General features: G+C 52.9%; 2 long non-coding RNA genes across 2 annotated transcripts in view; both read right to left on the bottom strand.

Annotated features, from left to right (window-relative positions):
- The window catches only part of LOC138850170 (uncharacterized), a 39,842-nt gene that overhangs the window by 22,845 nt on the left and 1,618 nt on the right, over positions 1–15,379 (bottom strand). The gene's annotated exons all lie outside the window — the stretch shown is intronic.
- On the bottom strand, positions 8,443–15,167 carry LOC138850169 (uncharacterized). Its single transcript, XR_011389778.1, has 2 exons — positions 14,124–15,167; positions 8,443–8,820 (listed from the first exon to the last, which is right to left on the bottom strand). It is a non-coding gene; the product is annotated as an uncharacterized lncRNA (long non-coding RNA).

Below are 15,379 nucleotides of genomic sequence, written 5' to 3'. Positions count from 1 at the left end.
CAAAAGATGTATCTGAAGAGTCTTCAAAAAATTTATGGACAATGTGCTTCAAGGAGCTATGCCTGGCTTTCCAAAAAATGCACCAAAATAAAGTTGTCTTTTAATTCTGTTTCCCACAAATTTTCTGAAGTACCCTTGTATACATACACACATACCTACATACACAGTTTCCCCAACTAATCTCTTGTATATTTTCCTAATTTTAAAAATTGTGTTAAAATACATGTAACAAAAAAGTTACCACCCTAACCATTTTTAATTACAACTCAGTGATAATAAATATATTAATATTATTGTTCAGCCATGACCATCATTCATTTCTGTAAGTCTTTTCATCTTGTACAACTGAAACTCTCTACCCAGTAAATGAAACTCCTCAATCCACTCTGCCCAGCCCCTGGCCATCAGCGTTCTACTTTCTGTCTATGATTTTGACTGCTTACCTACCTTACAAACATGGATGCATACAGCATTCATTCATTTTTTTTTTTTTAAGATTTATTTATTTGAAAGTCAGATTTACAGAGAAACAGAGAAAAAAAGTGGGGGCCGACACCATAGCGCACTAGGTTAATCCTCCACCTGCAGCGCCGGCATCCCTTATGGGCGCCAGTTCTAGTCCCGGTTGCTCCTCTTCCAGTCCAGCTCTCTATTATGGCCTGGGAAAGCAGTAGAAGATGGCCCAAGTCCTTGGGCCCCTGCACCCACATGGGAGACCAGGAAGAAGCTCCTGACTTCAGATCGATGCAGCTCTGGCCATTGCAGCCATCTGGGGAGTGAACCAACGGAAGGAAGACCTTTCTCTCTGTCTCTCTCTCACTGTCTATAACTCTGTCAAATAACTAAAAAAAAAAAAAAAAAAAAAAAACTTTAAAAAAAAAAAAAGAGAGCAAGAGAGCTCTCTTTTTTGTGACTGGTTCATTTCACGTAGCATAATGCTCGCAGCACCCCTGTTTGCTGTAGCATGGGTCAGAAAGCCCTTCCTTGCTAAGGCTGAGTAGTATTCCATGCTGTGTATGAACCACGTGTTGGTCACCCTTTCACCTCTCAGTGGATCTTTTCATCTCTCAGCTTGAAAGGCTTCCCTATTTCAGCTGTTGCGAGTAAGGCTGCTATGAGCATAAGCACAAAGATCTTTGGGGACCTCGTTTTCAACTCTATGGAGTATACACCTACAAGTGAAATTGTTGGGTCATTCATGCATTCAGAGAGCGAAGGAGACAGAGAGCAGGTAGGGGAAGAAATGGAGATGAGCTCCTTAACCATTAGAAAAATCTGGGTCCATGGGGTGAGTGTTTGGCAAAGCGGTTAAGACACTACCTGGGGTGCCTGCATTCTATGTAAGAGTGCCTGAGTTCAAATCCTAGCTCCACTTCTGATTCCAGCTTCCTGCTAATGAGCTTCCTGGGAGGCAGCTCAAGTAATTGGGTCCCTGCCACCCATGGGAGACCTGGATTGAGTTTCAGGTTCCTGGCTTCAGCCTGGCCCAGCCCTGGCTGTTGCATGCATTTGGGGAATGAACCAGTGGATGGGGATGTGGGTGGGGGTAGGGAATGATCGCTCTCTCTCTCTCTCTCTCTCTCTTTCAAATACAAAAAAAGTCTGTCTCCAAGTAGCCCAGACAGGGAGTCCCTTGCTGAGAGATGTTAGGATGGGAGTATCGAAAATCCCTGACAAAGAACAGGACATGTGGGGAGAGACCACTGCCTGCTGGGGAGCACCCCCCATTCCACCCCGGTCCTCCCCATAACTATATCCTATCCTAGTTCTCAATGCTATGAGCAAAAGGAGAACTCCCCACAGTGGAGCACAAACATGAACCGAAGCCTCACTCCCAGGTGAAGCCATGACCCCAGCTCCCATGCCCCATCCCACAGGCCCCCTACTCACATCCACCCAAACCAAAGATGTTCACCTTTCTGTTTTTTTTTTTAACATTTCCTTTTTTAATTTTGAAATTATATTTATTTTCATATTATTTGAAAGGCAGAGACTTACAGACAAAGCAAAGATTGCCCATCTGCTGGTTCACTCCCCAGGTGCCTGCATGAGTCATGAGTGGGCCAGGCCAAGGTCAGCAGCCTGGCACAGTCCAGGTCTCCCACATGGGTGGCAGAGACCCAAGTACTTGAGCCATCACCTACTGCCTCCCAGGACGCACATTAGCAGGAAGCTAGGTGGGAAGCAGAGGAGCTGGGACTCAAACCAGGCACTCTAATACGGGATGCTGGCATCCCAGGGGCCTCTTAAACTGCTGTGCCAAACGCCCACTGAACTCATTCACCATTCCTGTGTGGTGCACTGTGCCCATCAACTCATGTGCTATCAAGGATGGTCCCACTGCAGGAAATAAAAATCCTCTCTCAGTAGTAAAGTGAGAAAGTATGTATGAAAAGCACAAAAAGAAACAGATTCTTAGGGATCTTGAACAAAGAACGGTCCAGCCCCTCTCAAACTACACGCAGACGAGTGCAGGGGATTTTTCAGTGCACAACCCCCATGAGCCCCAAAAGCCTCGGCTTTCTGGATACCCTCCTTTGCCATTGCCTTGGATTGGTCACTTACTGCAGGCTGGGTCAACTGGCTTCTGCCTCCCAGGAATTTGGAATCAGATGCTTGGCTGCCCCTGCTGGTGGCTGGGACGGAGGCTACAGCGCGTGGACAGGCAGCAAGGAGGACGACACGGGGAGGCCAGAGGTGCGGCACTGCCCGGAGGCCTCCCCCAGAGAGCCCTGGCATTGGAACACCGGCCTTGCTGGCTTCATCAGCTGTCAGCATTCTCCGTTAACCGGCCAGCCGATGGCCCTGACCACACAGCACCCCCACGCTGGGGCCAGGGCCAGGCGCCCCACGGGGAGGAATATTTTGTCGCCAACATTGTTTGGAATTGCTGGGGGATGGCGAGCAGTCCTTTTTGTCGGTTTTGTTCTTGACTTCGCCTCCTCTGCAGACAATGCACCCCCGTATTGGCTGCACTGGGGGTGGGGGACACTCCCGCCACCCGGCTCCTTTGTTCACCGCTGTCACTCAGCCAGTGAGGACAGAACCGGAAGGGTTCGGAAGATGCTTTTTAAAGCCTTTGTCCTGCTCTGCCTTCCTGGCCCTAATTCAACTGTGCTAACAGAGGCAGCGCCCCGGAATTCCCGAGTGGCCTGAAGAACGTTTCTCTTCCTGGCAGCCTGAAGGAGCACAGAGAAGGCCTCTGCCGCGGGACTCGGCGCGGACGCCACGGGCCAGCGGCTGAGGGCATGGCCCGTCCCCAGCTCCAGCTGAGCCGCTCTCCAGGTGTCCCTCGTGGTGGGAAGAGGGCTAGCAGCCTGCCCTGCCCTTTGTTCCACCAACAGCTCTTCTGTCTACTCAATGGGATCTGATGCTTACAGGAAGGGAGCAAAGGTGTGAGCCTAGAAGGCTCCCTGGTGGAGAAAGATTTGTACGAAGACCTCAAGATGCAACCCGTGTGTTACCTTTTCCAGAGACGTGCTGAGAAGGCCAGCCACCGCCCAGGCCCAGGTGCGTGTCCCTGTTCTAGGTGGAAGCAAACATATCTCAGGGACACAGCATGGCAGGCTGCTTAACAAACTGTGCAGGGGCCGGCGCTGTGGCATAGTGGGTAAAGCGGCCACCTGCTGTGCTGACATTCCCATATGGGCGCCGGTTCAAGTCCCGGCTGCTCGCTTCCCAGTCAGCTTCCTGCTAATGCACCTGGGAAAGCAACAGAGCAGGGCCCCAGTCCTTGGGCCCCTGCACCCACGTGGGGTGTCTGCAGGAAGTTCAGCCTGGCCCAGCCAGGGCCATTGTAGCCATTTGGGGAGTGAACCAGCAGATGGAAGGTATCTCTCCCTTCCTCTCTCTCGTTCTGCTTTTCAAATAAATAAAAATAAATAAACCTAAAAAAAATGCGTGTGCTGCACTCAGGCTGCCTGGGAATTCTGGCCTCACCACTTAACAGCAGGTAGCTTCAGACAAGTTACTCAGTCTTGCTTGGCCTCAATTCTTTTTTTAAGCCCCTTTATTAAGGCATAATGCATATTTTATAATAAAATGCACCCACTTTGTGTGTACAATGCCACAACCCTCACTAACACCCCTGAGTTGTAGAAGTGCCACAGAATTGCATGCAGCATGCGTCTTTCCCCCCAGAAGACCCCTGGTGCCTGTTTACTGCTCAGCCCCACTCCCACGGAGCCTCTGGAACCCCGGGTCCATGCCCCATCCCCCCAGACCTGCCTGTCCTGGACTCCGCCGTCAGCAGAATCATGCACTCGGCAGCGTTGGGGGCCCGACTTCTTTCACGTGGCAGCATGTTTTCAGCTTTATCCATATTCTAGCACGCATCAGTACCTCATCCTTTTTTATTGGTGAATAATATTCCATCATGTGGATAACCTGCACTTTATTACCCATCCATCAGCTGAGGAGCATTCAAATGCTTCGCAGTTTGAGACAGTTAAAATAGTGCTACGGACATTTGCAAACATGTTTTCTCACGAACATACGCTTTCATTTCTCTTTGCTGTGTACCTAGGAGTAGAATTGCTGGGTTCCACAGGGCATTTATGTCTAACTCTTTAAGAAACAGCAGCACTGTCTGCCAAGGTGGCTCAGCCTCAGTTTGACCTGCTGCAACCTGAGCCGTCTGAGTCCCGCCACACGTTGGATGGAGGTAGTGGGGTGTGGATGACTCACTGCCGATAAAGCCCCTGGCACAGTGCTGGGCTCAGGTTAAGTACTCAGGAAACATTACCTCCTACCTGGGCACCAGTTTCTGGCAGACTAACTCTGGCTCCACCATTAGCCCTTGGAACACAAGGACTTCAGTCTTTCTCCCGAGGCTCTCAATCATGGCAGGCGCCGTGTGTATGAAAAAGAAAACTCCACACAGGCCAACGACAGGACAGAAGGGGCTTTGCACTGCCCCCGAGACACACGGGGCCATGGCAACTGCGAGAAGCAGAGCTGGCTGAGTGCATCAGGCAGGACATCATGGAAGTGGTGGCCTTGGAGCTGGCCTCAGAGGTTGCCCTCTGCATGGACACAGAACTAATCCCCAGACAGATGCTCTTCAGACTGAATCCTGAGAGCCATGATTTTCTTTACAGTGGCACAAACAACAGGGAATGCTTTCTGCCTGTTTTCTCTGTCGCCTGACAAAAAGTTGAGAGACAGACTTCCAAGGGCACGAAACCTAATAGCTGTGTCCAGCCCCAAATCTTTCCTCCCCACCCTTGCCATTGAACACCAAGACCAGCAGCCACCTCTGGAGTAGCTCACTTGGGCTGAACCAAGTGCTCTCTGCATAGGCTCCCTTCTCACACCTTCCAGCTCAAGCTCCCAGCACTGGGTGCCAGGTCTGTCCCACTCACGTCCTCTACCAAACGCCCGACACCTGTGCACACAGCAGGAAGCAGCTGGGAGGCCCCCAGCCCTGGGGAGGCTTTTTCTCCACGTGACGCGTCATGCTGCCCTTTCCCGTCTGCAGGAGCATACACACACACACACACACACACACACCCCTGCTCTTGTGTGCCTCACACACTGGATGTCCAGCAGACAGATGACTGCTGGGTGGAGGCCGTGTCCATGGCCCAGGACCGACTCCAGCCTGATTTATGGGTTGGGGTCCTAATGCACCAGGCAGGGACACCCAGAGCATCGTGGGTCGGCGGCAGTCACACCTGCTGCTTGCTTCCACCTCTGACGTCTGCTTAGAGGCCCCGCAGCGGGAAGGCCAGGGCGGAGGACGGAGGCGACGGTTGCCATCCCAGAGGGCAGTTTCCAAATCACCACAGCACAGCACCGCGCTGCTGACCCAACAGCAAGCCAAGTGCTCATTTAAGGAAATCAGCAGAACGTATGCAATCCATTAAAGGGCAGGTCTCAAGTCAGACTAAATACTGGAAATCAGGAACCGGAGCCCAAGTCCCTTCGTGATCGGAAGGGAGGACTTCCCCATGTGATTGCAGAGAGCAATTTACTTCAATTAGCAGTGACATAAACAGGGTGATTGCTTAATAGGGGTCCTCAATCTCTGAGAAATAAACAGCCCTGACGGTCTCTCTGACCAGTAGATCAGCAGCATGGGACTGCGCTTCCCAAGACAGGTTTGCTTAACCCTTTAGGAGCCAGCCCCGCTCCCAGGCAGCTCTCCTGCGGAGGCCTGCACGTCACAGCTGCCATGCTCGGGGCTTTCACTTTCCAAGTCTCTTAATCCTCTCAATGGTCCTGTGAGATGCACACGGTCCACAAACCACGCAAGTGGCTGTCAGCAGATCCAAGATTTTCCTCTCCACACCCCTCCTCGCCTGCCCCCGTCACACTGCCCTTCAAATAAATACATAAATAAATAAATCTTTTTTGAAACAGAATTAAGAGATAAGCTTATGTCAGTGCAACAATATTTGAAACCCACGCTTAGCTTCTTCAGAAACCTGCGTTTCCGGGAGCAGGTGTGTGACAGCAGTTAAGACATCGCTTAAGGCCAGCGCTGCGGCTCACTAGGCTCATCTCCTCCTGTGGCGCCGGCACCTCAGGTTCTAGTCCTGGTTGCTCCTCTTCCAGTCCAGCTCTCTGCTGTGGCCTGGGAAGGCAGTAGAGGATGGCCCAAGTCCTTGGGCCCTGCACCTGCATGGGAGACCAAGAGGAAAAGCCTGGTTCCTGGCTTCGGATCGGCGCGGAGCGCCAGCCATAGCAGCCATTTGGGGGGTGAACCAATGGAAGGAAGACATTTCTCACTGTCTCTCTCTCTGACTGTCTGACACTGCCTGTCACACACACACACAAAAAAAAACGCTTGAGATCTCCATATCCCATAGGCAGAGTGCGTGGTTCGAGTCCCAGCTCCACTATGGATTCAGCTTCCTGCTAATCTGCACCCTGGGAAGCTACAAGTGATGGTTCAAGTCCTTGTGCCCTGGCACCCACATGGGAGACCCAGCTTGAGTTCCAGGCTCCAGGCTCCAGCCTGGCCCAGCTCTAGCTGCCGTGAACATTTGGGGAATGAGCCAGTGACTGGGAAATCTGTCTCCTGGCCTTTCAAATAAAGTGAAAACAAAATAAACAAAAAAATTTTTAGAAAGTTGATTAGAGAACCTTTGGGGGAAAAAAAAACATTTCCCATGAACTTAAAAACCACTCATTTTATTATGCCCACTGTAACAGATGGGGAAGAGAGCCTCGGAAAGTTCAAGGTGATCTTACCAAATATGAATCCAATCGACTCTCTCCAAAGCCTTCCCAACTCCTCACATGGCCTCTGTCCAAAGATCCTTCCAGGCCCCCTGCCTCCTGCCCCCTCCCACTTGCTGTGCCTGCCTCTCAGGGCCTCCGCACGCACTGCTCTTCCACGCGAGGTGGAACCCATGCCTCACCGCCCAGGCCTCGGGTCAAACTGCACCTCTTCAGAGGGGCCCTTTCTGTCTGCCCCATCGTTCCAACTCCCTGTAGCTTCTACCCCAGCTAGCAGATCCCAGGCTCCAGGGCAGAAGAGGGCCCTCTCCTGTTGGCCTTGTTCCCCACACAGAGGCAGACAGAAGATCCTTGCTTGATAAGGAAGCATTAAGAAAGCCTTCTTTAACCGAGATGAGCAAACTGAGGCTCGGAGAACCTAAGTGACTTCCCAGAGGCAAACAGAGCTGGGATTCAGACAGAGCCTCCTCGAGTGTAACTGTTCTATGCAGCCCTTTTGACGTCTGAAAAGTGGAAGAAAAAAAAAAACCTTCCCCACTCTATGTTCTCAGCTCCTCGCTCTCCAGCCCCCAGAAGCTGGCTCCCCTCCAACCAGCTGGGAGAACCTGAAAATCACAAACCCAGAGCGAAACCTTCTCTTCCTGCTCCCCCTCCCCGCAGTGGCACTGCTGGGACACATCCTCCCTCATTCCAGGAATGCAAATGCCAGAAGGTAAAGACTTTAAGACCCCTCTCCCTCTGGCTCCCACCTGGAAGGATTTAGGGGAGGAACTGGGCTCCTTTTAGGAACTGCGGCCCCTGGCCTTGGCCTGGGGCCCTGGACAAGCTGTTTGCAGCAGCTTAAGCTGTCCCGTGACCCCTACCCCACCTGCAGCCCAATCCTTTGCTTGGCCCACACTGGGTCAGGGGCCGCCTGGGGCTCCTCCTCCCAGGCCGATGGCCAACTGGGAAGGGAAGGCAGAGAAGCGGAGATGGGCGGCCAGGACAGCAGACAGAGAAGGGTGGGGAGGCGGAAGCCTTGAAAAGTGGGTGAGAGTACCCAGCTCTGGGATACAGGGCAGCCAGCGTCCCTGAGCATGTCCTCCCCAGTGAGCAGGCAGCTGGGGTTGGGGCTGAGCCCAGAGCAGAGCTCTCCCTTGGACGCTGAGTGCCTGCACGGCGCCCTCCACAGGTCACCCTGGGAGAAGGTCCAGTGCTGCTGTCATCACAGTTGAGCTTTCCTGTGCGCCCTAGAGGCACTCACACATTGCTTTCTGGTTTGTTTCAAAGATTCATTTTATTTATTCATGAGGCAGAGTTACAGGGAGAGAGGGAGAGAGAGATCTTCTATCCCCTGGTTCACTCTCTAAATGGCTGCAACAGCTACAGCTGGGCCAGGCTGAAGCCAGGAACCTGGAACTCCATCTAGGTCTCCCACATGGGTGGCAGGGGCCAAAGCACTTAGGCAATCCTCCGCTGCTCTCCCAGGAACATTAGCAGGGAGCCAGACAGGAAGTGGAACAGCCACGGCTTGAACCAGAGCTCACGTGGAATGCCGGCGTCGCTGGTGGCTCCTGCTTCCTGGTTGGTGAGGCAATCACAATGCCCATGGTGCCTCACGTGCAGGGTTTCACCAGCTTACTGAATGGGACAGACCTGGGAGGCAGGAAATATAAAGTGCATTAATGGGGCAGCCTAAGAAAGAAGTTTTAACAGCATTAAGTTTAAATAAACATCATGGGACTGCAAAGGTAGGAGTTCCCACGCCTATGGTCAGATGAGGAGACTGTGGTTCATCGCACCTGCTCAGACCAGACCCCAGCAGATCAAATCCTGGGGGAAGGTAAGGAGAGGAGGGTTCAAGGGTATGGGGTGCAGATGAAGAGGTGGTACAGGGCCTCTGCTGCCACTAGGACCATGAAAATGAGGGTTTTCCCCCCAAGATTTACTTGTTTGAAAAGCAGAGCAACAGAGAGGGACATACACACACACACACACACACACACCACTTCCATCCACTGATTCACTCCCCAAATGACCAGGAGCCAAGAATTCTGTCCAAGTCTTCCATGTGGGTGCAGGGGCCCAAGCATTTGGGCCATCCTCTACCACTGTCCCAGGTGCATTAGCAGGGACCTGGATCAGAGGAAGAGCAGCCAGGACTTGAACTGTTGTTCCAACATGGCATGTGGCATCACAGGCAGCTTAACCTTCTGTGCCACTACGCCAGCCCCATAGAAAGGAGCTTTTATGATTTGGTTCCAAGTCACAACACGGATGCAGTGAAAGGTCAGTGTCTTTCAAAGCAGCCCTGGCAGTGTGTGAAGGTGGCCTGCCAAGCAGAGTATCCCTGGGAGGAAGGGTGGAGCCAGAAGATTCGAGACATCCTTGGGAGGCGGAACAGACAGGACCCACTGGGTGTGGGCGAGGGTGCTTAGGAGCGAGGACCAGGGGCTGGAAGTGCTTTGTCAAGGGGTACAGCAAAAACCCAGAGCCTTCCTCTTGCTGGGGACACTCACGGATGTTAGGGAGCTCCTGAACCGAGTGGATAAACACAGAAAATCTCTTGGAAACCAGCCTCACGGCTGCCTTAGGGTGGCCCTGACCTGACTGGCTAGGGCCAGTCCACTTCTTTCTTTAATCAGCCTCCTCGTTGCTAATTATTCCCAGCCTCCTGGGTAGGACGGAGCTCTGCCCTGTGTCCCAGCCCTGTCTGAGAAACTCCTCGACATGGCTTCACTTAGGCTGTGGCAGCAGCCTTGGGCCTCGGCAGCGACGAATTCTCCCGGAGTCACCTTCAGAGAAGAAAGCAGAGTCCCCTTGAAGGCCCTACAACATCCCCCAAGGGGCTCCCATGTCACCTCCCCTGGAGGCCTGCCCTGACTACGCTAAGGCAGGAATTCTGACCTGCGGCAAAACTACCAACAACACACCTCATCTCTAGTGATCTGGGAAGCTAAGCAGGGTCAGGCCTGGTCAGTGTCTGGATGGGAGACAGCCTGAAGGCTGAAGAAGTAAAAAAAAAAAAAAAAAAAAAAGTTGAAACAAAACTTCCACGCGGCTCTCCCCCTGGGGTCTCAGTGCTTCGCTCAGCAGTGCTGGCAGTCTGTAATCATAGCAACGGTGGCAGTCTGTAATCATTCATTTCTGAAATCGCAATCTGTAATCGCAGCCTGATGACTTTCACAAGAGCACGGAGCGTGTCTCCCGTGCTCACTGCTGTGCTTGCTGTGTTCACTGCTAAGTATACAGCAGGCGCCCCGGGAGTGCTTTATAAATATCCGTCTCTAAATTGAAGGTACTCGACCAGGGCTTTGAAAGTTCCGCCCCCCCCCCCCCCCCCAGGGTCTCAAAGGCTCAGAGTGGCAGCCACCACTGGCCAGGTTTGTCCTCAGCACCAACCCTTCCTTTCCCCTCACCTGTCCTGGGCATCTCACTACTAGCAGGCTGCCGCCTGCCTCACGTCACCGAGGTCAAAGAGATTACTGATGACAACCAACAAAAGGAGAAGCCAGGCTTTGCTCCCTCCAACGACACCACCCAAAGGATCAGCACAAGTCCAATGGCTTCAGTCAAGGCCGATGGGCACCGTGTGCCAAGCACAGAGCTATCACGTGGTGGCCACTGACATCAGCGTGGTCCCTATGGAGCTCACAGTCTGGTGGCTCCTCTGTCTCTTCCGAGAGCCCCAAGGCTGACCTCCAGGGAACCCAGCTCTCTGCCTCCCTCGGCCCTGCATGTGGTAGCTTCCCAGCTCCCCAAGGAAGGACTTGGTAAGGACTTGGTGCGGGAAATCCCGCCTGCCCCAGCTGCAGGCCAAGAGGGGAGCAGGAGAGTAGTCCTCCTATCCCAGTCCTGCGGCTCATTAGCGACACGACCTTGAGCACATGACCTCACTAAGCCTCATTTCTTCACCTGCAAAACGGAGCTTAAGAGTTTCCCAGCCCACAAGGCTGTTGTGAGGATTAAATCAGATGACGATAATGACTGCTAACATGTTCTGAGCTCGCTACCAGTGCCAAATGCTGTGCACGAGCTCTGTCTGCATTATCACTTTTAATCTCCCCAACAGCCCCATGGGGAGGGCTGTTATCACCCCTGTCTTCAGAGAGGCGGACCGAGGACCGACACTTTCCATCACTGCCCAGTGTCACGTGGCCGTGGCGCTACAGCTGGGATGTGACCCAGCCACTGTACCCGGCAGCTTGCCCTCTGATCCACTGCCTTCCACAGCCTGTCCCAGGAACGCTGGCAAAGTGTGTACCTTGGTGCCTGGTACGTGGCAAGTGCCCCAAAATGATACCTCTTATTGAAACAACTGGAGGCCCCCAGTGCAAGGCTCCCTCACTCTGACAGTTCCGTACGGTGCCCTGTAACTGCCCAGCACTCCAGCCCTACCCCAACCCGCCACTGCTCCAAGTCCTCAATCCACATCCTTGCAGAGGTTTGGATTGGAAATGACAATGACTGGAAAGCCTGAAGCCCAATCACAATGGCCACCCAGCGCTCAACCCTGGCTACAGACATGCAGCTGAGGTTGGCCAAGGAAGCAGAGTGGCCAGGTCCCGTGAAGACACTTCATTTCATTCTCCCTGCCCCCTTCACTCTACCTGTTGGTACTGTCCTCAGTCCAAGCAGCAGGGGCCTGGAAGGTAGCTCCAGGTACCACTGGGACTGGCACAACTTGGTTCCAAAGTAAATGATAACATGAGATCACTCATTACAATATTTAGCTCCCAGAAGAAACCGCTGCAAGTCCCATCCAAACCACAGACAGCTCTGGCAGCCCCAGGATCCTCTTACGGTTACATAAGCTTTGCAAGGAAATAAATACCAGCTCATCGCGAAGGAATTTTAAGGGCTAATAAACCCTAACCAGTCTGTGCAGAGAGGGCTCCCTTCCGAGGGAGGGGCTGCGGTTTTAGAGAGGAAGGTCGGCGAGGGCTCCAGGGCAGGGCAGGGAAGAGAGGCCTGAGCCTGAGCCCAGTTCCAATCCCGACCACCATCCCCAGCCTCACTGTGGGGCAGACAGCTCCAGGGCCAGCCACGCCCCAGCCCACCCACCTCTCTGACACCATCACGATCCACCAACCAGTTGCTTCTCAAAGGCAGTGGGCTTCGCATCCCTGGAGGTGTCTGGGTTCAAACATAAACTGTACGGCGTTGAGGGACTTCTAAGACTGGATCAGGATGCTACGATTTTCAAGTACAGGAACTCATCCTCAGCACTGGCGAAAGGCAGGACAGCGTGGAGGAAGGCATTTCCATCCAGAGCTGAAGACCCGCTATTCCGTGCCAGCTGGGGGACCTGGGGCAGGCTGCTGCACCTTTCTCAGCCTCAGTAAGAGACACCTAAGAACTCTTCTCTTCCGTCTGCTCTCCCTGATGGCTGGGAGGATTGGATTAACTCCAAGTGTGTGAGAACTGCCTTGCAAATTGTTAAATGCTTGGCCTGAAGTGCGCTGCCACAGCCCGCCGGGACTAGCTGGGGATGGTGGCCACCTGCAGTACAGGAGAGGCACTGGCACCCAACCTGTCTGGCTGCACATCACACAGTTTCTCCCACTGCCCTGTGCTGTCTGGGAGAAGCAAATCACAGGTTCAAGATTAAGGCTGTGGATTTTGGAGCCAGACTCTCAGGATTTGAATCCTTGACCTATTTGTGCTCATTTTCCTCATTTGTTATTTGTGTAATAAAACTATCTATCATAGAGTTATTAGGAAGATTAAACAAATAAAATGTACTAAGTGCTTAGAACAGGGTCTGGTGGGGCTGGTGCTGTGGCATAGCGAGTAAAGCCGGTTTGAGTCCCAGCTACTCCACTTCTGATCCAGCTCTCTGCTATGGTCTGGGAAAACAGAAGATGGCCCAAGTGCTTGGCCCCTGCACCCACGTGGGAGACCCAGAAGAAGCTCCTGGCTCCTGGCTCCAGATCGGCACAGCTCTGGCTGTTGTGGCCATCTGGGGAGTGAATCAGTGGATGGAAGAACCCTCTCTCTCTGCTTCTGCCTTTCTGTAACTCTGCCTATCAAATAAATAAATAAACCTTAAAAAAAATACAGCATTTGGCACACAGCAAGTGTGATATAAGGATCTGCTGTTATTATTACTGTTTTTTCTTAAGACAAATTTTCTTATTTATATGAAAGGCAGAGTGACAGGGGAAAAAGAGAGACAGAGATCTTCCATACACTGGTTTACTCCCAAATGCCTACAACAGCTGGAGCTGGGTCTGGCCAAGGCCAGGAGACAGAACTCCATCCAGGTCTCCCATGTGGTTGGCAGAGACCCAAGTACTTGGACCATCACCTACTGCCTCTAAGGCATATTAGCAGGAAGTTGGATGAGAAAAGAAGGCAAGACTCAATCCCAGGCACTCTGAGTTGCAGGCTGTCCCAGGAAGTGGCATAACCCATCGCACCACAATACCTACCCCATTACTGAAATCTTAACCAGCTAATTAAGTTAATTTTCTACAAATCACTGCCTCTGACTAGTCTTGAGGAACAGAATAAAAACGAGTAAGTTTTGTAATGACTACCATTAATGAGTGCTTTCTGTGTACCAGGCACCCTGGCCCCAGAGCTGGCAGGCCACGTTCTCGCAGTGCCAGGGCCACGATGTGTAGACTGCACTCTCCACACCAGCAGCGGAGGCCCTGCCATGTCCTCCAGCACAGATGTCTTGCCCCTGCATGTCATGGACAACCACCCTGTCTGTTGACAACGTTCACAGTGAGAAAGGACCTGCTGGGTCCTTATTCCCCAGAATCCTACACTTCCCAAAACACACCAGGCTGAGGATGCCATGTTAAGAATGGGCTCGGCCCTCTGGGTGAAGGCTCTGGAGATCCGGGGACCACAGTGCACAGCTGCAGGAAGGGTACGGCCAAGAGGAGACCCGGAGGAGGTGAACTCTCTGCAGAGCCCTTTGAAAGTCTTCAACACTTTGCACTCACCAGCAGGCCCTAAGGTGAAGCTTGGGAGTATTTCCCTGGCCTGGGGGAGCACTCCAGGTAGCCAACCAGTGTGGTGGAATGAGAAGGTCATGCCAAGATGGCCGCTGGCAACAGAAACTGCCTGGCAACAGGCTGTGACTGGATGGCTTCGGAAACCACATGGCAACAGAGCCTGCCTGGCAACAGGCTGTGATTGGATGGCTTCGGAAACTGCTTGGCAACAGGCTATGGTTGGTTAGGGCATAGACTGCCCCTTGACCGGATTGGCTGCCTTGGCTATATAGGCTGCTGTATCAACTGAAATAAACAAGTCTGTGGGCTGCTCCCCTCTGGCCTGCTTTCACTTGACTCCTGGGGTCTGTGTGGTGACTCCACGCCTCTTGCCCCAACCATGCTCCTCCTGTCAGAACAAATCCACCTCAACAGACCAGGAAGCTCACAGGCCAGCTAAGTAGGGACCTCTCAGTCTGCCCAGCTCCCAGCAAGGTACTGGTCCCACAGGGCCTCCCCCATGCGGCAGGTGGGCAGCTGGCTTCATGAACCTTCAAAATCTAAGAGGAACCCCAAAACCACACTGGGCCATAACAACCAATCATACAGGAGATGGAGGCTGGGGATGCCCCTGCATCCTCCTCCTAGGCTGGGCTCCTGCTGCCTCCACCGGGGCCAAGCCTGTCCTGTGGGGAGCAGCAGTGCACATCTGCTTCTATCCGCCAGCAGGCATGGACTCCCAGGTTTCCCCATCCAGCTCTACTGGCCAGGCACTGCTGCCCTGCACCCAGGGAGATTGGAGAGGGGAGTGCAGGAAGGGGCAGTCCACGAGATAGCTCAAGGGTTGATAGCCAAGGGACACAACGAGAACTGTCCACCTTCTGAAACAGCTGCAGCCTCTGCACTGCCCAACACTGAGTTCTGACGAAGGGGACAACATCAAGGGCTTGGGACTCTGGTGGCTAAAGGGTGGGACAGGGAAGGAGGAGACCGCATCATTTTCTGAAACTTTTGCACAGAACATGATGGCATGGAGGTGTGTGTTCAGAGATGGAGTCCAGCTGCATCCACATCAATGATGTTGGATAATATTTCCACGCCCCCTTTTCAGCCACATACCTTTTTCAGCCCTGAGATTTGAAGGGTGTAGAGACAGACAGATCGCTGAACCAATCAGAAGTTGGGCTTCTCCCCAGCCCGCCTCCTTTATCACCTTCATGGCATCAGAGGTCATAAGACCTTAGCTTATACCCCACCATTTTCTA

Source organism: Oryctolagus cuniculus, chromosome 6 (genome assembly GCF_964237555.1).
Source record: "Oryctolagus cuniculus chromosome 6, mOryCun1.1, whole genome shotgun sequence".
NCBI lineage: Eukaryota > Metazoa > Chordata > Mammalia > Lagomorpha > Leporidae > Oryctolagus > Oryctolagus cuniculus.
The sequence above is the reverse complement of the archived record's forward strand: the minus strand, read 5'-3'. Positions and strand labels throughout refer to the sequence as shown.